The 27,531-nt window shown below is 44.1% G+C and overlaps 1 protein-coding gene across 2 annotated transcripts in view; it reads right to left on the bottom strand.

Annotated features, from left to right (window-relative positions):
• The window catches only part of LOC134611411 (stimulated by retinoic acid gene 6 protein-like), a 236,127-nt gene extending 211,539 nt beyond the window's left edge, over window positions 1-24,588 (bottom strand). For both annotated transcript variants that reach the window (XM_063455276.1, XM_063455277.1), the window contains exon 1: window positions 24,432-24,588. The gene's annotated coding sequence lies outside the window, so the exon portion shown is untranslated. The remainder of the gene's footprint in view (window positions 1-24,431) is intronic.
• Window positions 24,589-27,531: the final 2,943 nt, after the last annotated feature.

The following is a 27,531-nucleotide window of genomic DNA, read 5'->3' as shown; positions in this document are numbered from 1 at the left end:
AGAGCAGCGCATGGGAGAGAGAGAGGAGGAGGCATGATTTAATCTTACAACAAATCCAGTAAGCAAATCTTTATAAATTTGGGGGGATCAGCTCTGTTTCCACAGTTTATTGGTGTTTACTCTAATGTCTGTATTAATATTGAGGGATTTCGGGGGCGGGGCCGGGCCGCCGAGCCAAGCGGTCGCAGGCAAGCACAGCTCCCGCACAAGCTACCCAATTTCACCTAAAAATCGACAATAAATCAGAAATCAACTACTACCAACCTCGACCCGCAAAGCACACGGGCTACCGGAGCCGGGGAGAGGCTTGCTCGCGGAGTTCTAGCCCCCCGGAGGAGGGGTACCCTGCAGCAACCAGCGGGTGCCTGCCTGGCGGTGAGTGGAGTGGACGGCCGCCGCTCCACTATCCTGCCCTACGGAGCCCGGAACACACTGAGCGCAACGGCGGACCCGGTCCTGTTTCCCCCCCCACCGGACCGGGGGGGTGATCCCGGTCCATGCTTTAAGCTACAAGCGGAGGAGCTAGCAGTACATCATGCAGGCCTCAGACACGCGGCAAAGATGGCGGAGGCCACGGGAGCGGTGATCGCATGAGGCCGACAGCGGAAACGATCTGGCATGGTACACAGAGTCGCCTGAACTCCAAGACCCACATTCTAAAGCAGCATTACAGTCCAGAGAATTACTGTTGCAGAACACACGCTTATCAGCCCCACACACGTGCACCAACATGCAACCTAGACTCGTGCACAAGATGGCGGAGACCAGCAGGACGACCTGCAGCCACCATCCGCTCTGGCACCCGAGGCATTTTCAGGTACGGGCACAGACACCCAGAAATACACCTGACACATATACCGCTACGTTGCTGAGAGGTCCGCACACGCTTCATCTGAGCTGGGTGCTCATCGGGAGGAATCCCCCCCCCCACAGCCTGCCATACACCCAGGGAGAAGCTAGGGGCCCGGCGGAACCCTGGGCCCACGGTCCTGAAGATGGGTCCAATGGCACACAGGCGCGAGTGCCCATCAAGGCCTCAGGCGGAAGACGAGCGACCCTCGAAAACAGCATAGCCAACACAGAGACTCTGGTCAGCAGCTTAACGACACCGAAAGCAAGCGGGACTCTGGGTCCTGATCTGGCCCCCTGTCACTGGACATGATGAGGACTAGCCCGAGTGGCAGACCACTGGTGGTATTTGCCCCTTCTCATGCTACCAATAGACCCCCTTGTGCCTGGCTTAGCATTTTACATATTTTTGCTCTAGCAGGAGATGTCGGGGCAGTGTTTTTGTCTTAGCTCAGAATCAGCGTGTCCTGTTTCTGTTGATTATGCTATGTTTTAGCAGTGTGTTACCCTAGTCCAGATGTACCACAGAAACTAACCTATGCTACTTAATCGAAAAACATATACCTGTGTACTACTTGGCAGACCCCTCGGGTAGCCTAACATAATGTAACTTACCACCAAATGCTGTACCAGACCACATGCGATCTCGCTATACGTGCTCTTAACCTGTTACTAGCATTATTTGATGTATTGCATCTATTTCTAGCTTGCTTAAAATCGTCTTCACCGAACGAACCATAAGCGTAATTATCTTGTAACTCTTTTATTTGTTTAGTCTGTGTAACCTATACGGATAACTCTACTGTTAAACTTTCAAAAAAGAAAAAATGAGGCTGCTACTCTTGGGAATACATGCAACTATTGTGTACACTTATGCAAACTGTATGTTTTACATGCATTAACCCATCACTTTATTTTCTGTACTGAACCATCATATGCCTCAATAAAGACAAAGATTGACAATAAAAAAAAAAAAAAAAAAAAAAAAAAAAAAAAATATTGAGGGATTTCTAAGTAGTAACGTCAATGTGTGTCAGCAGGGCCAGCCGTTGGGGTGTGCAAGCTGTGCGGTCACACAGGGTGCCATGACAACAGAGGCGCCCGGAGGCCAACACAGCTCACAAGTTGGGGACACCAGCATATTCAATTTAAACGATTCGCTGGTGGTCCACTGGTGCACACCAGCAGTAGGTGCAGTCAGATTATATCCTCTCCCTCGTGGTTCTGGCGCTCACTTAGTGAGTCAGAGCACTGGCTCAGAGATTCTCAGCCTGCACTATGACAACATTGAAAGTCAGAGCCGTGAAGGAGCGGGTATGGCAAAGAGCTACTGATTAGCATAACATCAATATCCGTTATAAAACCAGTAAAAGGTGGGCATGGATGGTGAACTGATTCGGTGGTGCAATGGGCCACTTGACGTGTTTTGCCCCCCAAGGCCTATGGCTGCCAGCCCTCCCCTGGAGAGGTAAAACAGGAAACAGGAAGTATAAGACAATATTGTATTTCCATAATTAAACAGAGTTACAGTATCTGCATAATAATTACACTGTTTGATTCAAGATGCATGTATATGAATGAAGAATCATGTCATATAGAGTTTTTTTAAAAAAAAATTAAACATACGTCATTTAAAAATATGTATATATTTATCGTTTCAAAATTTGATCAAAGCATTATTATGTTAACAAATAGTTTTGATTTGCAGTGACCGTTTTCCTAACAATACTGGGAAGATGGGCAAATGGTTCCATTTAAAAAAATACCTGTGTCTCTAGGGTTTTGGTAATTATGTGGTAAAAGTGTGTACTTAAAAACTGAGACTGCCTTAAGTGATTACAATAAGTAGGACTAACATAATTCAAATAAAGTTTACTTAGAAGTATACTTAGAAGAAGAAAAATACTCATAAATGTCATAAATTATTCAGATCATGGAGCAATTAATGATATTTCGTAATGTCTCACAGATGCAATGTAATCTCATTTGCCTGCAATCCTTTACATAATTTTTATTAAAATGAGAATTTCGGGAATTCAAAGTTAATACCAAAAATAGTAGTAAAGTAGTTCAAGTGGAACAATTCTCCAAGTCAACTATGTTTCCAGTTCGATTTAGATTAGATCGAATTAGATTTGAATTCTCAATTTTATGTTTATTTAAAAAAAAAATGTATTGAGGTAAACATGAAAGCAGTACATTGCATGTGAGAGCCAAAAATCGGATGTACAGATATAGTATAGTAGAGTACAAGCGAATGGCATTACCTCATATTTTGTAAAATAAGAAACAAAAACAGGTTAGGTTTACATGTTAACAGAGAATAGGTAGCTTATATTACTAGCTAGACATGAGATTTTGAGGGCTCAGTCCCAGGGCCCTGTTAAACCTATGCCTTCCACGGGCTAAGTACAATTCTGTGCAGGAGAGATATGCTTCAGGCCAGGCAGGGTTCCTCACAGCACCTCCGGCTCTGTGTATGACCCAGTCGCAGCCTGCATCTGTGCAGGCTTGTGTCTCAGCAAAATGCGCTACGTGCTCCGCCACCATTTTGGTGTCCGCTTCACTGCCAGGGCCAAGGCCTCCTGATGGGCTCCTGGAGATGGATGTCGAGCTGTGTGAGCCTCTGATAGTAATGGGCTGGTGTGAGCATCTTGCTTACCAGCTTCAACCAAAAATTTAGAAAGAGGCTGTTGAGTGGGGACAGGATATCTGGGTGGTCGATGCTGGGGGTAGGGAAACATGCGGTGTTCACCATGTTGAGGTTGTTGGTTCCATCAGGCTTGATGGCTATGCCACGTATTCCATCTGGGCCCGGGTAACCCCCAAAGGGTGGACCGTAATCATCCCGGGTTGGGTGGAAAACCGTTGAACTTGTCCGATAGAGTCGCTTTGGTCCTAGGCAGGAGATCGGCCGCCTCTCCCAGCCCACAGGCCGGCAATCCCAGTAGATCGCAGGGCTAGGCTGTGAAATGCTTACTCAAAATTATTGTTTCAGGACCCTTAGAGTCTAATTCATTATTGCTGCAATCTGCTCGATTCTGTGCTGCTTGCAGTAGGATATATGCAGTTTGACCTTCTCAGTCACTATAAATAAGGTAAAATGAGTAAATATAAATAATGTAAGATAAATATATGATAGTAGATTAAAATATGAAATATATAAAGGTTTTTCAGTAGGTGGTGGACAAATGTTATTCTATGAAATGTAATTTCATATAATGTAAAAATGGCCTTTTCATATTGCTTGTAAAATCTTTTCCATCTAGGCTTACAAATTGGATTCATTTGTGAAAATTGGCAGCACTCTTTTGCTGTTTTTGTTTTTTGACAACTCCAAGGCACAAGTAAGCAGTACTGCCCTTTGGAAAAGGAAACACTAATATAGCAACAAATACAGAGAGGTAGGGAGTGGTGTCTGGCGGACCAAAGGTAATGAGTCAAACTGTTTGATTACTTAAACTGAGTGTGCCAGGGCAATCCTGGTGTGCTGTAGCAGTTATGGTGCTTGAAGTGCTCCTTTAAATATAATCCCTGTCATACTCTAATGCAGCCCTCTAAGAATATAAAAAAATCTTGACCTGTTGAGACTTGGTTGCAAATTGATTTATGTGCAACCTCATCATTTCTGCCTTATATGATCATAGAAAGGATATAGAAAGACACCAACAAAGGAAAAGAGATAAAAAGAGAAAGGCTTATTGCATTATTCTCAAACCTCACGAACACAAAAATTCCGGTACTGGATTGTATTGCATAAAATCTTGCATTGCTTTCCTGGAGGGATACAGACAGTGATAATATCCCTTAAAGGCACTGTTTCTTGAAGAATTTAAAAAGAAGTTAGTATATAAATAAAAGGTTACACATTTAAAAAAAAAAATAGTGACAGTCCCATTTCAAGAAGTATAGTTAGTTTCTAAATTCTCACCCAACATTTAAACATGGAAATCTACTGCAACACAAACTTGCTAGAGACGTGCAAATTAAAACATACAAGTTCCAGCTTGACTGATCAAGCTGCCTAATGACTGTAAACTGACATATTATTTTGCTATCTTCATACATGTGTAAAGGTAGTTGGGATAGTGTAGGAAGTAAACCCGTTTTACTTATAACAACTTACCCAGATTAACTTGACGCATGACGTAAATGGTGACAAACAGGCCACAGCTTAATTTAAAACAATACCATTATTAACATGACATTCATTAACCGCAACTTCCATTACCAGATCCTTGCCAACCATTTAACATAACTTTGGCGCTAGCCTTCCCCTTCGTTCATACACCACAATTGGCCTTCCAACTGGCCTTCCAATACCATCTATGCTAACCACTGGCTTTTTCTCAGTGGGCACGTCTTTCATCATAACTTAATCTCGAGGCTAGGGGAGGGATCAGCCCTGAACCATTTCCACTGGATCGCTGGTCCAACCCTGGCTGACAAGGACCTTCATCCGCCACAAGCCCCGCTGTTTTACCCCTAAAATCAGCGGGGGCGCCCCACCAACACCACCTCTAAGGTTTCTTGCAGCACAACCCCAAGACATCCGGCACTCCCAGTAAATGGGATAAACGAACCAGCTCCCGGGAGCAGATGTACCCCTGGACCCGAACCATCGAACTTCCACTGCCATAGGTGACTGTCCGAGAAGAAGCCCCCAGGGACGAATACCAGCCCACTGCCTAGCCCAGTATACGTAGGAGTGCCTGATCACCCACACTCGCTTCACCGGACCTACTGAGAAAACACAGGGAATCAGCCCCTAGGGGCGAATGTATGACCGTAACCTTCCTGATTCCAACCTATCGATCCTGACATCCACCGTCAGGATACCCCCAGGGATCTTTTTGCTGGGGCTAACGAGTTCCCCCACCCTCAGTGCCCAAAAAAACGTGAATGCAAAGGCAAGCCTGAACAAGACCGCTTCAAACTCCGACGAACACACCTGAGGTAAGACTTGAAAGATGACCATCAGCAAAGCCCCAGAAACAGGCTTACAATAATTCGGGACACTGGGGCAGTTACGCCAATCAGTTACGCCCTTCATCGCTTGTACTACCAGGAAATCCTTTGTAACGTCCAGGACCTTAGTCCGCTTATACCAGAAGCCAAGGCCCGAAAGCTTGGCCGAAACAGGTGAAAGCAAGCACCCCGACGCTTCCCAGAACCATAGCAGACGCAACAGACCCTGAAGCCGCACCTGGACCAAAGGAAACACCCGTGTAGGTTTGCTAATGCTAACCATTCCTGCCATGCCTTACCATACCGAACCTACATCACTCTTTCAGCCCAAGAGACCACAGCTCCACCGTGCACGGGAAACCTTCTGCGTCTGCACCCGGAGCGGCCGCCAGAAATTCCAGCTAGTGTGAACGAGAAAGGGTTACACTGACCACCCCCAGGAGATGCACAGCCCTACATACAATATTCCATGTCAGGCAGCGCAACACCAACCGTCGTAGCAGCCGAACCACCGGGGGGAGAAGAAGCAGACAGATTGTTGATGGCTAACACCATCGCAGGTGAAGCACGAACTGCCGATCCCGGAACAGATTGCCCCATAACTCCACTGCCACCACAATCGGGAACAGCTCCAAGAACGCCAAGTTCCTCATCAGCTCTGCCACCTGCCACGATGCCGCTCATGTGTCAGCGCACCAGTGGGCACCCAGGATAACCCCAAAGCCTACCGATCCCACAGCATCAGTAAAAAAGTCAAGCTCCTCAATGTAGGGACTGTAACTGCTTTATATCACTGAAGGGGCTATTATCTCTGGAGTCACCTGATGTCATCCTTCTATTCAGCCTTATTTATTTTTAATGCTATACGCATTAGCGCCCCCCTCTTCTGGTGATGTTGGAGTAGGCGGAGCGCCGACCCAGTGCACAGTGATATTGCCACTCGACATTGGGTGAGTACAGTAAGAGATTATTACCCCTTACAGAGTGGGGATTGGCAGAGGGAGCTATCGTGCTAGGAATACAGCTTTGTATTCCTAGCACTATTGTATCCCTTTAAGCTGCTAGCAGGATCATCACTTCCTAAATCATACAATTTTTTATTTTCTATAATCTCTTTTCATACAGCACAAGTCAGAATAATAGTTCTGAGGTATAATAATGACTGAGAACAAACATACAAAACCAAAATATAATTAAACAAGTCATTGAACATTAAAACATGCATCTGAGCTCTTAAGAACAGAATGATCTAGCGTGCCACACACTTATACACAAAGCCCAAATGATGTTAAAATGTTTCATCCATCTATAAACACCTTTCATAGATTTAACATTGCACCTTATAACAGGTAGCCTGAAATGAAATAGTTATCTCAGCATCAAAGACAGCACTCCGTATTTGCAAAACAATATTAAGGTTAAAATCAATAAACTATATATAATGATTAAACCAAGTCCTGATTTAACCATGCTCCTGATCACATACTGTTGTGGAAAGGGAAAGCCTGCAACTACTGAAGAGCGACTGAGCAATGCAACAATAATACTTTAAAAGGTGAGGAACTTTATTTTTTAATTGTTTTGGCACTTATAATGCATTATTAGAATAAATGATAATTACACATTTTACGATACTCAGCAGTTATTGAACGTGCTTAGATTAATAAAACGTGTCTGTGATTATTCATTATTAACTTTGTAGCAGTTTTTATTGTTAAAAAAAAAAAGTGTCCTTAAATGAACTGGCACCACGCAATTGTTTTAGCAGTGATTTCCTGCTGAAGAAAAAAAAAACTACAGCAGCCTCATCATAAAGCAGATCAAAGTTAGTCTCCATAGATAACCTACAGACATCACAGAAATATATGAGTAACTCCTAGTGCGCATGTGATTAATTCATATATTGACTTTTTATTTTTGTGAAACAGACTCTGTCACTAATCTTTCACAAAGATATAATACTTATGAAATACTCATACTGATTGTCTTATAGAATCTGTTGATGGTGGAATGTTAATGAAATTCCAAAACAAAGTATGGATTAGTTTGTCTTATGGTAAAGCCTGAGGATAGCAAAAGGCAGAGCTCGCTGTAAACTATTGACAAATCTCAGTAAATGTCGCAAGTGACGGCTGTAGGCAACTAGGCATCGTCTTGCTCACTGCAGTGATACAGCTCCTGGGCTTCTGGCAGATGAAGCAGACGACTGCGATGAACAGCTTCAGGTAAGAATATCTACCTTCTACACCCTCAGCGGCAATGTGACCTCGCACAATTTTCTTTCAAAATTATTCAGAACCTTACAAAAGTAACAGATCTGATTTAAAGACCATCAATGTGGTATTTGTCATTTGCATGCTTAACCCCTTAAGGACCAAACTTCTGGAATAAAAGGGAATGATGACATGTCACACACGTCATGTGTCCTTAAGGGGTTAAAAGGACCTAATTTCATTTACTACTAAGTTATTTTTATTATTAGCATTACTTAATATGAATTAATGAATATAGCAATATAGATCCCCAGTACTTTTTAGAGGGTGGCACTTTTCCCACATAGTACTGGCTGGCGCGTTGTGAGTCTGCCCGGCACATGCTTTTTGTGCAGTTGAGACCCTTCTCTTCACAAGCTCACTCACACTCAGCCCAGGAGAGAGGGGGAGACGGTGTTTGCAGCTCCTGCTCTCCCTCCCGCAGTGGAAGCACCATCCTCCTCCTCTGGGGGACTTCAGCTTCCTTTTCCTGCATGGCTGGGGCCCAGGAAGAGAGCCAGAGCCAAAGGCCTACTGCAGAAGCAGCTACCAAAAGCCTTGGCTGAGCGCGGCTGTAACTGGCAAGGAGCAGCAGGTTAAAAGCAGTGCCAGGTATGCGGAGCCATGTGAGAATGCAGGGTGGCTGTGAGTTGGTGGCAGGGTGGCTGTGAATTGATGGCAGGGGTGGCTGTGAGTTGGTGGCTGTGGGGAGATTACTGGCTGTGGATGTAGCATGGGTGCAAAGGTCACATGATAGCCACCTGTAATATCTGCGACACTGGGAACCCAAATGGTGAATACTCAGCTGGGGGAAGAGCTGCAACTCCCATCAGGTTTTGCTGGATAATCATATGCAACAGCATCATGGGAGTTGTAATTTGGCAAAAGCTCTGGGATCTACCTTCAGGTTACCCTGTTGTGCGGTGATTGGGCAAGCCATGCATGCACGGGAGAAGCCGTGTTTTCACCAAGGTACCAGGTCTCATGTAACTGTTCAGATTCCTGGGAACTAAAAAAAATTCAATGTTGTGATAGGTTGAGCCTGATCCATGTTGCTTTTCTGTATTATCCTTAAATCTGGTGCTCTTCTTAAACCGGCAGATCACCCATAACCCTCTCTGTTCCTGTGCGTCCAACTCGACTGGTTACAAATATGTGTCGGTTAATTCTCCTATTGTACAGCTCTGCAGAATTTGTTAGCGCTTTATAAAAGTTAATAATATAGGTATAGTACTTAGAGAACTTTAAGATCAAGATATATATATATATATATATATATATATATATATATATGTTTTAAGGCCGTAAGGCCTGTATTTGTGGGAGGAGTTAAGCGTTCCATATAAACGCTACTCCCCCCCTTCCTACCTGCCGTACGCACGCTGTTCACTCAGTGACAGCCAGACTTCCGGTCCTCGCTCAGGCTCCTCCGGTCCTCGCCTCTTCCGGTCCTCGCCTCTTCCGGTCCGGCTTCCTCTCCGTTCCCCCCGCTCCTCCTTTCGGGCAACTAACATGCGAAGGCAAGGTAATCAGCAAATAGCCGCGCTCGGGCTATTTGCTGTTCGACAAACCTCCAGCCGTACTATCAGCGGTCCGGCTTGCCTGCTAACCGTGAGTCTCATTCCGGTCCCCTCCACATCGCTGTGGTCTCATGGGGGACCGGAACACACATGTCGGGGATATGATTGCTGGGAGCAATTCTCTTGCACTCTTTAGGACAATGTATTTATTATTTCAATTTATATTTTTTATCTGTTGGTGAGCCTGAAGTTCTTTGGTCCTTAATTAGGATTATGGGAGTTGTAGTTTATCCATGTGATCGTTTTGCAGAGTCTCAGTTGATTACCCGTGTAATAGATCCTATTGGTTAATTTGGCGGTACTGCAGTGTATCAAAGACCGGAACACAGTACCACACACATAGTATTGCCATTAGTTATCTTTGAAATGCAGATTTGGTCAAATGATGTCATGCAATGTATTTATTACAGCGGAGGTTTCCATGACACCGAGGTGTAACTGTGGACCTGATTTGTGAATAATATCTGCTTTTCATCTCACCTCTACATATTCTGTGTATATTTTAATTCACATAATTCTTAATGCGTTTTGTGAGATCACTGTGGGTATGAGCATTGCCAGAACTTCCCAAGGTCACAGCTAGGTGGTACTGGACTGCATACCGGCGCTTCGTCCTGAGCCCAGAGCCTTGTGTCAGCTCACACTGCCTGTACTGATATTACTGGGGTACAGCCCAGAATGGCACTCTGCAAGCGAATATAGTGGCACATTAAATCTTCCCAGGGACCACCCACGCTCCCCTCTCGCCAGCACCTAGGCGGTCACTTTCAATCACCCGTCTGGGGGGTCGGGGTCCTACACCCCCCCCACCCCCTCACCCCTTCACGGACTCATTAATTTCCGGTCCAAACGTTAATCTTGCTATGGTTATATATATATTAATCCACTTGGGTTCAGACTCATGTTGTTATAGTGGCTATGCTTTTCTACGGAGGGGGTAAAGGAAGGGACGCCAGTAATTTTATTATATCATGCACGACATATTGGCTACGTAAGTTTTCACTCCTACTTTCCATAATGTTTTTCGTATATCAGCGCAATATTTCTAAATCGGAGGTTTTGGGCATACTTTCCATTATGTTTTAATGTATCAGTGCAAAGTCCTAGTCATTCGGCTGGTATCTCCACCTAGTGGTTTGATGGTATTTGCTGTTTTATTCTGTATAATGTGTAGCTTCTCTGCCGTCCTGTTTTCAGGTTGTTAATGGTGTTTCTTCTATTGGTGCATCCCATGTAATACCACTAAATGCCTGACGCTATGCATGTACTGTTTTATTGGGTCAAGTTAATCTAACTAACTAAACACTGTGTATATGTTGGATTTGTTTTATCTCCCAGATTACGCTTACAATTATGCAACTCCTGTTATACATGCATCGAATTACCTCAGGTTCAGGCGTAACCGCCATTTGACATTCCCCGCTGATCTCTATTAATGTTGCATACTGTCATTTGTTACCATTAGACAATCACTAGGTCGCTATTATCGCCTATTTCTATCAGGTACAATTTTGTTTCATCCACACTTCAAACAACTGCCTCGACAAGGCCACGTTGTTACACGATGAGGTATCGAACCGACAATCACAGTTACTATTTGTTTCATTTTGTCATCTGCTAGCAGTAGACAATTACTGGTTCACTATTGCCGCCTGTTTCTATCTGGTATAAATGTGTTTTCGTTCACATTTCCTACAATTGTTACACAATTGGCCTTTGTTAAACGATTATCACCTGTTTCTATCAGGTTTGGTTTCATTGTGTTTCCTAACAACTGCCTCTACTAGGCCACGTTGTTACATGTTTGGGGTACGGGGGCTTGATTCCTGCCTTGCCTCGTCAGGCCACGGCTCCACTCCACAACTCTTCATTCGTACTCACTACCCGTAACAATCGTTTTGTTACTCACTACCTTGCTAATTTCACCCTCCTCTCTCCGTCAGCTGCTACGACGTTTTCTCGGCACAACGCCTTCATTTCATCTCCTTTCAGGTTTATATAGTAACCATCACGAGAATCTTCAGCACCCTCAGGGTCTATCGATACTGCACTATCAGCTATATCTCCATAGTACTTCACTATACTGCACATTATTTTCCTTCCCTCGACTTCAGTTCCTTCTTCTTTCTTCCTCCTTTCTCTCCCTTCGTTTCCTCTGTCTCTATCTGGGAATATCCGGGTATCTATCATTTACTACAACTTGGGTTTCCAAGCACGTTACGTTACCCCCTTATCAAGCCCCCGTCTAGGGTCAGAGAACTGGCTATCTAGGGTTAGGAGCTGGCCTTAGCTGTATACCGTAGCTGGTCCCGCGAGGCCAACTCCCCAATCTCAACACAGAGATTTTCGCCCCTCGGCCCAAATCATAGTTAGTGCCTCGCATTCACCCACCTATCGGGTTTATAGTTAGGGCCTCACCTGACACGGCCACACGTTTTTGGATCTTTACTGTCACCGAGAGGCCACCACCCCGCCACCACGCTAGTGGCTCGAGCCCCACGCCCAAATCATAGGTAGAGCCTCTCACCAGCCGCTTGGCTACTAGCAGGGCCTCACTTGTCATGGGGTAGTGAGCTTTTCGCTTCGGCACTAGTTAGCCAGCCAGTTCTATTTTACTTAACCATATTGTTGTTGTTTGAGTTCATTGTTGTTGTCATGTTCTTTTTCAGGATGTCCTACAAACGCAACGTCAGACGAGGGATTGCAGCATTTTCGTGTCTATTAGGGCCGACTATCCATGAGTCGCTCAGTCTCGTACCTCACCCAACTCACATCTCTCAGGCATAATCTGCATTTTGGCATCCCCTTCCGGTCACTCGGCTGTTGGGGCTCGACACAAGTTATCATCTAGTACATTATTCGTTTGCTCTAAGATACATATAACAGAATCGTGACATTCTTCCAAGAATCAGTGGAGCAGGACTTCCACAGGCATACTGATCACCCTGTAGTCTTTTCTACTTTTTTGCCACCTTTTATTCAAACCTTCATACGTACATGATCGCACTATTCCGAACTGACATACACGTTTCCGACAAGCCTTTCAAACCATACCCCATTTTTTACACAAGATATCAAAGATAATTGGTTTATCGCTTCACAGTAACGTACGTACACAGATGGGAATACCGGGCAGTATCAGACTCCCAAAAAACAGCATTCGCGCCACACAACCAGGTCTTAAATCTATGTGCCTGCAACCATACAAGGGTTCGGGAACCCTACAACTCCACGATCACAACTAATCAGACAGGTAAGTCATGTCTCCCCAAGGAAAATTTAAGAAGGTACAAACACTACACCGCGTCACGTCAACATTCGAACCAGACAATCGAGACACTTGACCTACTAATCACTCCCTATCTACTTCTAAATACGATTCTACATTCACATTCCGTCATTAGAGTAAGTAGGACCACTGGCTGCTATTTTCACATCCATTCTATAAGAACGACATCCAGTAGCAGTACGCCGGAACAAACATTAGAGGCACTAGGAATCGGCTATATATTATACAGGAACATTCCCAACGCAGGAGTAGCAAGACATGGATTTTATATAGTGCTATAAGTGTGTTTTTCTGGCATTTCCTTTTGCCCTCTTTTTCAGGCCTACCCTCTACGTCGGTTCCGGCACACCACACCGACTTAATTCCAATCACAAGGTACTTCACTATACGATATTAACCGACCACAAGTTTTAAGGCCGTAAGGCCTGTATTTGTGGGAGGAGTTAAGCGTTCCATATAAACGCTACTTCCCCCCTTCCTACCTGCCGTACGCACGCTGTTCACCCCACCCACCTCTCCCTCTTATACAATTCATTCAGGGGGGCCCTCTTTTTCAGGCCTACCCTCTACGTCGGTTCCGGCACACCACACCGACTTAATTCCAATCACAAGGTACTTCACTATACGATATTAACCGACCACAAATATATATATATATATATATATATATATATATTAGGCCAACTTTTTAGTTTTGTACATTCCTTTCCCCTTTAAGGTCTTTTTGTGACTAGGCCGTAAAATCCTTTTCCTATTCATTGCAACGTCCACTAATTTGTGATAACAGTGATGTAATGTCAGTCAGTGCTTGCATCTGACACATGACCAGCCTAATACTTTGACTGTGACTGGGTTTCTGATTGGTCAGTCCACAGCGCACTGTTGTGTATTAAGAGGGTCGGCAAACTCGGCTTTAGCTACACCACTGCTGGTTAGCACATGAAATTAGGACAAAACATTGCTTTTTGGAAAGTCATATTTTCTTAATCTATAGAAACATAAAAACATAGAATGTGACGGCAGATAAGAACCATTCGGCCCATCTACTGTCAATTTTCTGAATACTCCCCAGCCCTATCTTATAGCAAGGATAGCCTTATGCCTATCCCATGCATGCTTAAACTCCTTCACTGTGTTAAGCTCTACCACTTCAGCTGGAAGGCTATTCCATGCATCCACTACCCTCCCAGTAAAGTAATATTTCCTGATATTATTTTTAAACCTTTGCCCCCTCTAATTTAAGATTATGGCCTCTTGTTGTGGTAGTTTTTCCTTCTTTTAAATATAGTCTCCTCCTTTACTGTGTTGATTCCTTTTATGTAGTTAAATGTTTCTATCATATCACCCCTGTCTCGTCTTTCCTCCAAGCTATACATGTTAAGATCATTTAACCTTTCCTTGTAAGTTTTATCCTGCAATCTATGAACCAGTTTAGTAGCCCTTCTCTGAACTCTCTCTAAAGTATCTACGGTTATCATATATTACAGAATATATTTCTTGCCTTGCAATCTTTCTGATTGGTTCAGAAAAAAATATCCAATAAAGCCAAGACTCTATTTTAAAATACAGAATAGGTGAAATTAAAGGGGCATTCTTGGCACTATAACCATTTCATCTAATTATAGTTTCCTTGCACTTTACCTCTATTGAGTGATAAACTGCTCTCAATTATTTCATTCTGAGCCTGACCCACACTGGAAAAAATCACTAAGGCAATCTTCCTTAGCCATATCATTTAATATCAGTAACCGGTGGCTGTGGTAGGCTAACAGCTGACACTTAAAACCAATCACCTCCACTCATTGCTGCAGGGCATCCTTTAGCATTAAACCATGAAATAAGGACAAAATATAAATGTTTACTCCAAACAAAGCACTGCCATTAGGGGGCTCCAGGCACGTAACCCCTTAAGGACACATGACATGTGTGACATGTCACGATTCCCCTTTATCACAGAAGTTTGGTCCTTAAGGGGTTAAACCAGTTCAATTAGATCATGGGTCGTCAACCTGGTCCCTACCGCCCACTAGTGGGCGTTTTAGGATTTCAGGTGGGCGGTAGGGATTTCCAGGTTTTGACGACCTGACGACCGGGCGGACGGGCGGGTGGGTGCGAGCCGGCGGTACCCCTGCGACTGGGTACCGCCGTGACAAATTGCGGCTCCGGCCCGCGCGGCAAACCGCCGGGGCTGCATATGGAGGGGTCCATCGGGTGGCCCATGCTGTCAGGGCCACCCGATGGATGTGGATTGTGAGGGGGCCCGGTCAGCGCTGGGCGCTTTAACAGCGCGACCGGGCCCCCTGTGATGACATCGCAGAGCTGGGAGGAAGTGATTCCCCGGTCACTCCTCCCAGCTAACCCTGAGAGCCGCGCGGGAGGAAGACCAGGGAGTCAGAGTGGGAACTCTGACTCCCATCCACCTGAGCCACCACTGGACCCCAGGGAAAGTCACCCTCCTGAATCTAAAAGGTAGGAAACAGGAGGGTGACTTAAATATAATGTGTGTGTCTTTGTATGTATGTCTTGTGTGTGTGTGTGTCTTTGTATGTATGTCTTGTGTGTGTGTGTGTGTGTGTCTGTATATATGTGTGTCTTGTGTGTGTGTGTGTGTGTGTGTCTGTATATATGTGTGTCTTGTGTGTGTGTATGTATGTGTGACTGTCTGTTGGTATGTGTGTCTTGTGTGTGTCTGTGTGTATGTGTCTTGTGTGTATGTGTGTCTGTCTGTGTTCCTGTATGTGTCGTGTGTGTCTTGTGTATGTGTATGTGTGTGTGTGTATGTATGTGTGTATGTATGTGTGTCTGTGTGTGTGTGTGTGTGTATCTGTGTCTGTATTTGTGTCTGTATGTGTGTTGTGTGTGTGTGTATGTATGTGTCGTGTGTGAGTGTATGTATGTGTGTCGTGTGTGTCTGTATGTGTTGTGTGTGTCTGTATGTGTCATGTGTGTCTGTATGTGTCGTGTGTGTATGTATGTGTCGTGTGTGTATGTATGTGTGTGTGTATGTATGTGTGTCGTGTGTGTGTGTGTCGTGTGTGTCTGTATGTGTCGTGTGTGTCTGTATGTGTTGTATGTGTCATGTGTGTCTGTATGTGTCGTGTATGTATGTGTCGTGTGTGTGTGTGTATGAGTCGTGTGTGTGTGTATGTATGTGTCGTGTGTGTGTGTATGTATGTGTCGTGTGTGTGTATCTATGTGTCTGTATTTGTGTATCTATGTGTCTGTATGTGTGTTGTGTGTGTGTGTATGTGTTGTGTGTGTATGTATGTGTCGTGTGTGTGTATGTATGTGTCATGTGTGTGTGTATGTGTCGTGTGTGTGTGTATGTGTCGTGTGTGTATGTATGTGTCGTGTGTGTGTATGTATGTGTCGTGTGTGTGTATGTTTGTGTGTCGTGTGTGTGTCTATGTGTGTCTATGTGTGTCGTGTGTGTGTCTGTATGTGTGTCTGTATGTGTGTCTTGTACGTGTGTGTGTATGTATGTGTGTCGTGTGTGTGTCTGTATGTGTGTCGTGTGTGTGTGTCTGTATGTGTGTCTGTATGTGTGTCTTGTACGTGTGTCTTGTACGTGTGTCTGTCTGTTATAGTGGACTATATAGTAAGTGGGCTACCTAGCTCAGCCTTCCTACTGGGCATTGCTACAAGGAAGGTTAAAAAATAGAAAAAAGGGGAAAAAAAGGTGGGATGGGGAATTGAGGAGGGAGAGGAGATGAGCTGACGCACAAGAAAAATCATAGAGATAATATGAGAAATCATATTATGCGCAAACAGAGAAGTCGTCTGAATATCACTGAAAGAGACCTTCGTTTGTTCCTTACGAAAATCGAACCAGATATCAAATATTTAGTCTCGCAGCATCAACCTCAAGGATCTCATTAATCACTAGTAAAGGTAATTTCAATTTACTTTATTGTTTTCTCATTAAACTTTATAAAGTTAAAAACCTTATAAACCTGCATTAAGTAAAAATAAAAAGATAAATGTACGTACATTTATTTTTTGTAAAACACCCTCCTTTCTAAAAAATATTCCGCATTTGCGCGAAAACTGGTGGGCGGTAAGGAAATTTTTTCAACCAAAAAGTTGCATTAGTGGGCGGTAGGTAAAAAAAGGTTGACTACCACTGAATTAGATAATGTGGTTGCAGAGTGTCTTTTTAAAAATCTTAATAAACGGTTGGTCTTTGGTGTTTGCAAGAAATCTGCTGATAGAAAGAAAATGTGGTTTTGATTAGGACATTACTTATGAAGACTGTTTTAATGTGTAAATATTTTTAGTTTAGTTATGACGCTAGAGAGCAGAAAGGAGTTAACAATCTTTGGGATGAGAAATGACATGGGGGCTCTGGTCAGGGAAAGCATAACAGAGGGTGATAAAGACAGTAAGAGAAGTAAGAAGGTACAGATTAAAACACCCTTACATTAAACGCACAAACAAACATTCCACAAAACTATACACATACTGACACCACATTTCATTGTTAGTGACATTTATATAGCCCCAACTTTTCTGCAGCACTTTACAATTTTATAAAGGATGTAATTTAACAACAAATTTACGTGGACCCTTCCAATCTAGAACCGGACTATGCACAATAATCTAAATTTTATTAAAGACAGGAGGCTTCATATTTGCTTTAGCTTCTTTACTGAAAACCTCCAGCAGCAAAGAAACAGTTAACAACCAATCAGAACAAAACAACAGCAGTATAAAACTACTTGGGCAACCCTCCCACTTCCTTTTTCTTTGATGAGGTCCAGCAGGAGAGCATAAAGACCAAATGAATCCAAATGTAACAGGCACACTTAGATGAGAAACCACCATTACCAGAATAAATCCAGATTACACTGCAAGGAAAAAGATACATTGTGAAAGTAAACTGCCAAAGCAGAAGGTCACACCATACACATTAGTACATCAGCGAATTACGACATGAGAAAAAAAATGCACATGGACAACCAAAACCGTAACACATAATGTATTAATTAATCAAACTTGAGACCATATATTGAAAAGAATACAATACCCCCAATTAACACAATGACAAAAAAAACAATTCAAGGGAGAGAAACAAGGGAGTGGTGGGGGGATATATTCGCCACCTGTCTTTAATACAATTTTGATTATCCCCTCACCGAGGCTAGCATAATCCCTAATTTTAAGGCAAGACATTAGGCTTCATATTTGCAATTTTAACTCTCAGACATAAAGTAAAAAGTACGGAAAGTCGATTCCCTGGACCAATCAGCGGTGCCGAGATTATCCGTAAGGGACCCACCGGCTTCTAGAGCTGCAGCATCCCATCCCAAATGAGCCCCAAAGGAACTCGCCACGCCAGCTGATGAAAGAAGCTATCGAATCCAACGAACGATCGTAGGTGCAGAAACAGCTCTAAACGGTAGAACATAAGAAATCAATAACTGCCCGTGGGCAGAAGGCCGAAAGGGCGAAGTCACGGACAAATACCACCTTAGACAACACGCCACACAGAAGACGAGGTCTATCCGGAAAGTAGGGATACGACACAGAAGACAAATTAGATTTCATTCTGCGTGAAATAGAAACCAGGACACCCACTGGTGAAAAGGAGAAATATTCTACATCAAAAGCACAAACATCAGAAAATGCATCGAAAAGACACAATACATAACAGTAGAGCCAGCTTAGCAGAAAGCTGGCTTAGAGATAAGTCCCCGTTATCGTGCCATTCCTCAAGGAAGCGCAACACAAGCAAAACATCCCAAAATAAGGAATATCGAGAAGTACCTTACACCTCATAACAGTCTGCAGACTGAGGTGTCCTTACCAACACCAGAACCTTGAGAAGGCACATGAGCCGCCGAGATAGCCGATCAGAAAACATTAATAGTCCTATATAAAACTTACCCTGAGAAAACAATTCGGCCAGGAAGTTTAGTACGGCCATGATAGGGGCCGTAAAGGGATCCAAACGTCTCTCCAGACACCAACCATGCCAGGATCGCCAGGTGTGCAGATATGATCGTCTGGTGCCAGACTCCCAGGAGTCCCAGAGTAACTCACTAGCCATTGTCAATAGGCCTGAAACATCCCATGAACCCCCTGGAAATGGTCAAGACCACCAGTGACAGACAACCCACTAATACCTCTGGATGTGGATTTCCCGCTGGATCCGGCAGAAGAAACTCAGAGACAGGGAGAAGTAGTGGGTCTTTGTTAATTTCAGTAGTAAAGGGAACCACGGCTGACTCATCCAAAGCGGCGTGATCAGGAGAAGTGACACCTTCAGAAGCAGAAGCTTGATCCGGTGCAATGTCCAGAGAATCATGGAGAAGGAGGCCATTCGTGGAGGAATGTGTCCTCTGCTACGCCGAGGGAATCCAGGAGCCAACTGAAGAATAAATCTGTACAGTGATGAACCCTGGATGCAGACAGATCCAGGTGGAGGGGACCTCGACGGAAGTCCAGCATCATAAACACCAGGGGATGTAGTTGCCAAACGCTGGCGTCTCTCCAGTGTCGAGCAAAAAAAAGTCTGCCATCAGATGGTCCCGGCCCGAAATGTATTCCGTCACAAGCGATAAGTCCTTGTTCAGCCTGATCTGGTAGAGATCCCTTGTCAGATCTGACAGGAGTTTGGAACAGAACCTACCAACCGGTTTACGTAGCAGCCAGCAGAGACCTTGTCCATGTGTAGAAAGAGCAAGCAATAACTCATCCCTTTGGTGAAACCCTGATTGGCGAATGACTCCACAAACCGTTCCAGACAGGTGATGTGAAGTATCTTCTCCTCCGGAGTCCAGAGTCTTCCTGTCGCCACGCCATCACAAGCAGCGCCCAAGCCCAGACAAGTGTCATCTGATTCCAGGAGGAAGTCCGGCTGGGATCTGAATATCGCCTTGCAGTTCCAGGCCTCCATGTGTCGAAGCCACCAATGGAGTCCCAGACGGGCCTAGTCCAAAAGACACACGATTGGTCGTATAAGGCCAATGACCTGAGATAGTGCCCCTTCAGGCATTGGAGAGCCTGATAGTGTAGAGGTCCTAGAAATATGACCAGAATGGAGGATGACCTCAGTCCTATCGTCCGAGCCAGATCCCTCCATGTGGCCTGTGGAGCAGGCATCTGATATTCTTCCTGATAACAGATACTTTGGACATGGGAAGGCGGAGCACCAGCTGCACCGAATCCACCACGAAAAACCAGAAACTGGACAGGTCATTTAGAGGGAGTCAGGTCCGATTTCTCCACGTTGAAGACGAACCCCAGGACCTGGAGCAAGGGGATTGTGAACGACGTCTGCCGACACAGGATGGACGGATCTTGCGCCATCAATAAAATATTGTCCAAATAGACACTCCATCTGATCCCTCTGGCCATTAGAGTCACTCTGACTGGCTTCAACAACTAGGTGAAATACCAAAGTGCCGAGCTGAGCCCGGACAGAAAGCACGTGAACTGCCAGATGCGTCCCTGCCAGGGAAAATGGAGGAAAACACCTGTCGTCGCGGTGGATCGGTATCGTGAGATAAGCGTCCTCAGATCCAGTCGGGAGAATCAGTCAAAGCAGGTCCCTGAGGAGATGGATGTCTTCCATCTTGACATGTCAGTAGGCGACATATGCGTTGAGGGCACGCAGCCTGATCACAGGGCGGAAGTCTCCTGGTTTCTTCCTTACTAGGAAAACATTGTCCAAGAAACCGAGAGGGGCAAAACCAGAAATTTCCTTGTCCATACGTAGCGGCTGTGGATCGGAGGCCCGTATCACAGGTTTGACAAAATCAATGCAGAATCTAGACACTGTCTGTAGAACCCACAGATCTCCAGTGATGGCCTTCCACTGAAGAAAAAGCTAGATGTAGCTGAACATGTCGGTTCAATTCCTTCATAAAGGAGTCATTGAAGAGCAGATTATCTCGGGCAGAGCGTATGCCCTGTTCCAGGCCTTTGTGAGGATCCTTCCCAAATCTTGTCATGAAGGTGGCAAACACCGGGTCAAAATCAGGGGTAAGGGCCCCTTATCCGGCAGTGTCAGAAGTGGCATTCAGCCCAAAATTTTGCCCAGACCTTCTCGTCCAAAGGGCAGTGAAGCCAATAACCGAGAAATTCCCCCATGTGGTCTGGGGGAACCCATTCTGCAGAACAAGGATGTATGAGGAGACGTGGATCGAAAAGGGGGTGACCCAAGGGGTCCAAGATGTCTCCTGGGGTGTCAGCTGTAGCCACAGGAGCTCTCAGCGCACCAGTCAGAGGGGAGCCCAGGAAAGTCTCTTTCACGTAGCGCGAGTGACGTTCAAGGACCCACTTGGGCTTTTCAATTGAAATACATTCGATATTCCAGCTCACTTCCACTTTAGTGGGCCTTGCCAGTGACCGTGTCATGATCCATGCAAGGTCTTGGGCGTGGAGCCCATGTCTGCAGAGCGAAGGGAGACACCTGAGTCGGGTACCAGAGCCCCAGAGTTGCCGGGTGTGGGTTCCGCAGGGGCAGGAGGGGCATCCCAGTGCATGGCAGCAAGGGCTTCAGGTACCGCGTCCGCCAGTGCGGCACGTAGCCAGGCTTGTAGGCCCTCTGGTGCATGAAAGCCAGCTTCAGCAGCCATGACTGATGACACCGAAACCAAAGTAAGGTACAGTTAATGTGGCACCTGGGCAAGGCCGGCTGGGGGTCACCCAGTGTGCAATAGGGGGTCACCCAGCAAGCACAATCATATCATGCAAAACAGGCCATATAAAGGAGGGGGTCACCCTGAGGGTCATTATCATAGGACCCAACCGTACAGTCAGAGGGAGGGGGTCACCCAACCCAGAAAGTGCCACAGGCACATTAGTGAGGCCCAGCAGTATAGTATACCAGTAGCCTGGAAGTATAAAGGGGGGGTCATCCCAGATATGACTAGGCCAGTATAGTGTATACAGCGCACCAATATCATGTTAGTATAAAAGGGGGGTAACCCCATATATGACTATGCCAGAGGCCTAGCTCCACTGAGGAGTGTCATAGCCTGAAGGACCAAGACATGCTTACATTTAAAGAAGATATAATAAAGACATAAAAGTGGTATGTATCATTGATGCATTTAACATAACAAGACATGATGAGGAGGCTGTTATAACAGACTACCTACTCTTATCATTTACCTAGGGAAAAAAACGTCCAACAGTTCAATTCTTGGCGTGAAATTTATATAGTATGAATTGGATCATAAAGTATGTAAACACATGTGAAATTATATATACACCTATTTTATTCCTAAAGTACACTTGACCTGGAAGGTGAGAACAGGGAGAGGGGAGGTTGGCAACATAGCTAGCAGCAGTAGGGGTAGTGGAGTGGGGAGGACTGGACTGCCTGAAGCGCAAACGGGCTGCACGGCTCTGAAAAAGTTCGGCCTACCTCGTGGGTATTGCGGAGGAGCGGTACAGAGGCTGCTCGAGAGCCATGGATGAGCAGCTGAATGCCGCGGGACATAGCTGGGGAGTGTGGGAGGCAGGGGAGGAGAGCGGCGGTACCCTGGAGGTGCCCAGGGGAAGCCCCAGGAATACAGGCAACCCAAACAGACCCAGACCCCAAAGCATTACAGGAGGATCCTGCACCCACAATATCCCAGCACACAGCAATATGAATAACAGTGACTATACAAATAAGAACCAACAATAAAAGCATTAAAAGGACACTATAGTCCATAGAACAACTGCAGCTTATTGAATTTGTTCTGGTGAGTAGAATCAATACCTTCAGGCTTTTTGCTGTAAACACTGACTTTTCAGAGAAATGCAGTGTTTACATTACAGCCTAGTGATAACTTCACTTGCCACTCTTCATATGGCTGTTAGAGATCCTTCCTGGGTCATGGCTGCCTAAAATGCATCCAAACATTCAGTATCTCCTCCCTCTGCATGCAGACACTGAACTTTCCTCATAGAGATTAATTGATTCAATTCATCTCTATGAGGAGATGCTGATTGGCCAGGGCTGTGTTTGAATCATGCTGGCTCTGCCCCTGATCTGCCTCCTTGTCAGTCTCAGCCAATCCTATGGGGAAGCATTGTGATTGGATCAGGCCACCACTTCTGATGATGTCAGCAGACAGCTTGTTTTCTGAGGCAAACAGCATGCAAATCTACAGCTTCAGGCTATATTTATGGAGGCATGAGGGGCCCAGGGGGTCTAGATGGTGGTTTTAACACTATAGGGTCAGAAATACATGTTTGTGTTCCTGACCCTATAGTGATCCTTTAAATGGAAATAAAATAACCCAGAGCAGACACACTCTCTGAGTTGGAAAATTCTCACCTGGAGGCAGCAGCAAAGAAAGAGGAAGTAGGAGGGTCTGCCTAAATGGTTTTATACTGCTGTTTTGTTCTGATTGGTTGTTCTGAAAAGTTATGTTAACTGTTTCTTTGCTGCTGGAGGTTTTCAATGAAGACGGTAAAGCAAACATGAAGGCTTGTCTTAATATTCACTCTCACACCTGTACATTAACAAACACGAACACGCTACACAAATACATCACAACTTTCGCCGTGTGTGAGTTTGTACAATGAGTGTTATATTATTGCGTACCACAGCAATAAAACACAAAGTAATATGTGTTCCTGGTGAGTTTTTGTTTTATTTTTTAATTGTTCATCTTCAAAAAGGACAATTCAAATAACTGATGTAGTATATTTATGCATATCAGCCACTTCATCTTCCTGGTAGATAGATAAAAACTTGTACTCTTTGTGTTTTTTTTATTTATTTTTTCAACAGGGTTTCATTTTAGTTCTGTCCCTCTGTCCTAATTATAACTTTATCTGACAGCTGCTAAAATAATCCTGTTTGCATTTTGAGATCTAGGCGTTGCTGGTTGCCACTTGGCATTCATATAGTCAAACCAACCGGTACTGAAAAGGGGAGTATGCTATGTTTTGAGTTTGATATCAGCGTCACTAGCTTGTAGCACATAACAGTGGATCAGAATATACCCATTATTGTGTTTGCCTATAATGAATAATATGCAATATAATCTAGTAAAAAAAAAAAAAAAAAAAAAACTTTTTTTCCAAATAAATAAAGTATGGTGCACTAATAGCAGGTTATCTTAATTATTAATGTCTTACTCATTTTAACAAATCCCCTCTAGATAAACAACATGTTACATGAAGTCAAGACGAAGGCCAGAGATAGAGAAATAAATAGGTGTATTATTACGCATATCCTATCCAAGTCTTGTTCTTCCCGTGTTGTAGAAATTGACTAAAAAAGTAAAAAATATTATTAAACGTTAAAAGGTAGCATTTCATGTGCTATATTATTTCTTTCAAGACTCCCTCCATAATAGTTGCAAAATTCTATAGTCATCCTTCTTAGCAACTATCGATGATACTCAAAGTGTAAACAAAGCTGCCTTACGTGTTCACATCCCACCTTTCCCAAATCCACTCCAGCTTCCAAGAGAGAAACATAAATATTGTATGAGACTTGTTAATTACTGATCAGCATGTACCTGTCTTTAAATCTGTACTTACTTTATTTCTGATCTGTATATCTCCCGTTGCTTGAGGTAGTTTCCCCTCCAGCTGCAGGAGCCTCTCTGATGCTGCACTGCCCACTGATCTCATTACAGCCAGGAAGGCGGGCTGATGGGGGTGCAGCATGTTACACACTTGGGAGAGCTGCCTGCACACTGAACAACAGGATAGTATGCTTGAAGCGTTTGCTTTTTCTCCCCTTCTTGCCTTTTGCTAAAATGTGTTTTTCCCAAACTGCTGTGTATTGTTAACTGTTTTTTTTTCCAAAAGGAATATGAGTCCAGATGTCAATTCCTGTCTCTACTTGGAGATTCATGTGTGCATGGTCATTTGTTTGCTTATATTGAGGTAAGGTATTTGTGGCAACAGATGAAATGGCTTTCCCTGGGAATCTAACTCCCACTAGTACTGGAAGGTACTGGAACATGGCAAACCATACTATAGGATGATATGTGCAGTACACGAGGGAGGGTATGATTAGACGTGCATCATAAAGGCGCATTCATCAGAGACACGTCTTCATGACCACCCGACCCAATGTGACTTGTCAAAACTAAGAGAAAGAAATCTTTAATAGTGCAAAGTGAAGCATGCTAAACAAAATTTGAATGAACAATCCCTAAAAAGAATAATTCTCTAGCATACATATATAAAAAAAAAAAACATTGTGTCTAATACAGAACTAACACAATGGTGTATCCAAGTATATCTGTAACTACAAATACATTTGAAATATACATATTGAAGAGCAGGGGTTCCCAGCCCAGTCATCAAGTACCCCCTACCAGTCCAGGATTTAGGGATTACCCTGTTGTGTCTAAAGTGTATTTTTTTTACTTTTCTAAAAATGCTTAGATACAACTGGGTAAGCCCTTAATCCTGGACTGTTAGGGGGTACTTGAGGACTGGTTTGGGAACCACTGCTTTATAGGAATAAAAAGGATATAAGGGCAAGACGCTCAAATAATAAATATTGCAGTATGTATTGTGTGCCCACACCATTGTATGTGTTCTATAATAGCGTTGGAGAGTTTGCCATCTACGGGCAATGTGCTGTCCCGCCTCCTTCAATGGTCCCTCCTCCTTCAATGTATCCTGCAGCTCTCAACTCCTCTCTCTCACTAATCACAATCTCTGAATCCTCTCTTCTCAGGAGTTATCCACTCCTTTCCTTCCCTTCTTACTAGCAGACAGACAGACGCTCCTTGTATGCAGCCCCAAACAGAAAAAGAGCTCGATGAAGTGAATTTAGCAGAAAGGGAATATGCCACACTGTTATACAGACAGAAGCAGAAAGAACATGTGCAAAGTCAACTTTATGTTAACTTTTCTATAGTCAGCAAGAGTATGTCATAAGTAACAAAACACTGAACATTAACCTATACATTACCATTAACTAGACTGATGGCTTGGAGTTTGAATTTTTTTTTTTTTTTTTTTGCAGGTTCTGAAGAAATTCAGTCAAAGTTTCATTGGAATTGAAAAGGACACCGAATCGGTCCAAATTCTGCCAAGTTTCAAATTTGAATCTCCAAGTATACCATTAACACAACCCTAATTCTAACCATTGAGTCCTACACTACTGTAATACTTCTTACTCCTGAACAAGAGGAACACAACTGTAGAGATTAGCTTGGTTATGTACACCACTTAAAAAAATTAAATCGACTGTGGTGTTTCAGGAAATCAGAAAATAAAGTGGTATACATAAAGGAAAAAATAGAAATGGACCTTTTTGCATAAAGTGAAATTTTACATAAATGATGGTAGTTGCAGTCTGAAATATATGCAGAGGAAATTGCAGGAGCTCTTTAAAACAGATAAAACTTTTAATCTAAAGTTAGTAGCAGGCAGAATATTTTAAACTGCAGCAGGCAGCAAACAGTCAAACAACTTGGAATCAATAAATAAGGGGTTAATCAGGTCAAAGTCCGTTGGGTTGAAAAAGTCTGCAGGATCGAGAGATCAATCAGATGTCTGCTTCATGGTACAGGTGGTCCTCAGTTTATGACTGACCTGTTTTACAATCCAAAGGGATTCCACACATTAGAGAGCTGGTCTATGTTCAGGGAAGATTTGCAGGATTCCCTGCACTAGCAAGCCAATCTATGTCCGGGGAAGTTTCCCCAAACATAGATCCATGGGATTCCCTGCGCTAGTGAACTGGTTTATGTTCAGGGGAATTCCCTCGAACGTAGACATGCTGTCTTGCGCATGCCTGTGAATCCTCAATTCGCTTTACGTCCAGGTCGTAAGAACGTAACCCGGTCGTTATGTGAGGATTGCCTGTATTTCAGTAAGGAGGATGGCAACTTTGTATCACAAGGTAACAAAATAACTGAGTAATACAAAGCTGCCGCTGCTTCCCTATAATGTGGCTGAGCATTATATCATAAAGTGTGGGCAGAGTTCAGTTCGTAATGACCCGAAAGTATCTTCAAGGGAATTGCGGATTGGTAAATTCTGACAGCTACCTTGTTATAAGATCTTGTTAATACTATTTTTTGCATGAGAGTACTTGTAGGACGTAATCGGGTAAATATCAAACAAACAATGCTTTGTTTGACACATAATTTGTGTACCATGTGCATGTCAGTGTTTCAGATACATGCATTTTTTTAGCAATCTGCTTGAAATTGGTGGGAGCTACAGTCTCTGCCATCAGAAGCTGTTTGCGTCTGCCTCCATTAGCCCTAATTACATTTTCGTTTGTAATTTAAAATGCTTAAGCATGTAATAGAGAAAACTAATGCCATCTTGATGTTCTGGAGACATTTATATAAAATCAATCAATCTGTAGTCTTCTAATTTAGCATGAAGTTCCCGGAACCACCCAATACATGATTTTTCCACAATATATGCTACTCAACTTTAGGGGCATGGTCTGAGCCTTGACTGTGATGGCTGCCTAACTGGGGAGCTCCGAGCCACTTAGCTAAAATTAGCGTACCGACTCTGCACATACCTCACCCGATGGGCCGCACTAAGCACCCAGATATGCCCCAAATTCCCAGGGGCGGCCAGACAAGTGGCGGCACCAATCCGATGGACGGTTTTATCCAGACCCCAGTTTTACCCAGATCCCACACAGGCCGCG

Source organism: Pelobates fuscus, chromosome 5 (genome assembly GCF_036172605.1).
Source record: "Pelobates fuscus isolate aPelFus1 chromosome 5, aPelFus1.pri, whole genome shotgun sequence".
Lineage (NCBI taxonomy): Eukaryota > Metazoa > Chordata > Amphibia > Anura > Pelobatidae > Pelobates > Pelobates fuscus.
The sequence above is the reverse complement of the archived record's forward strand: the minus strand, read 5'-3'. Positions and strand labels throughout refer to the sequence as shown.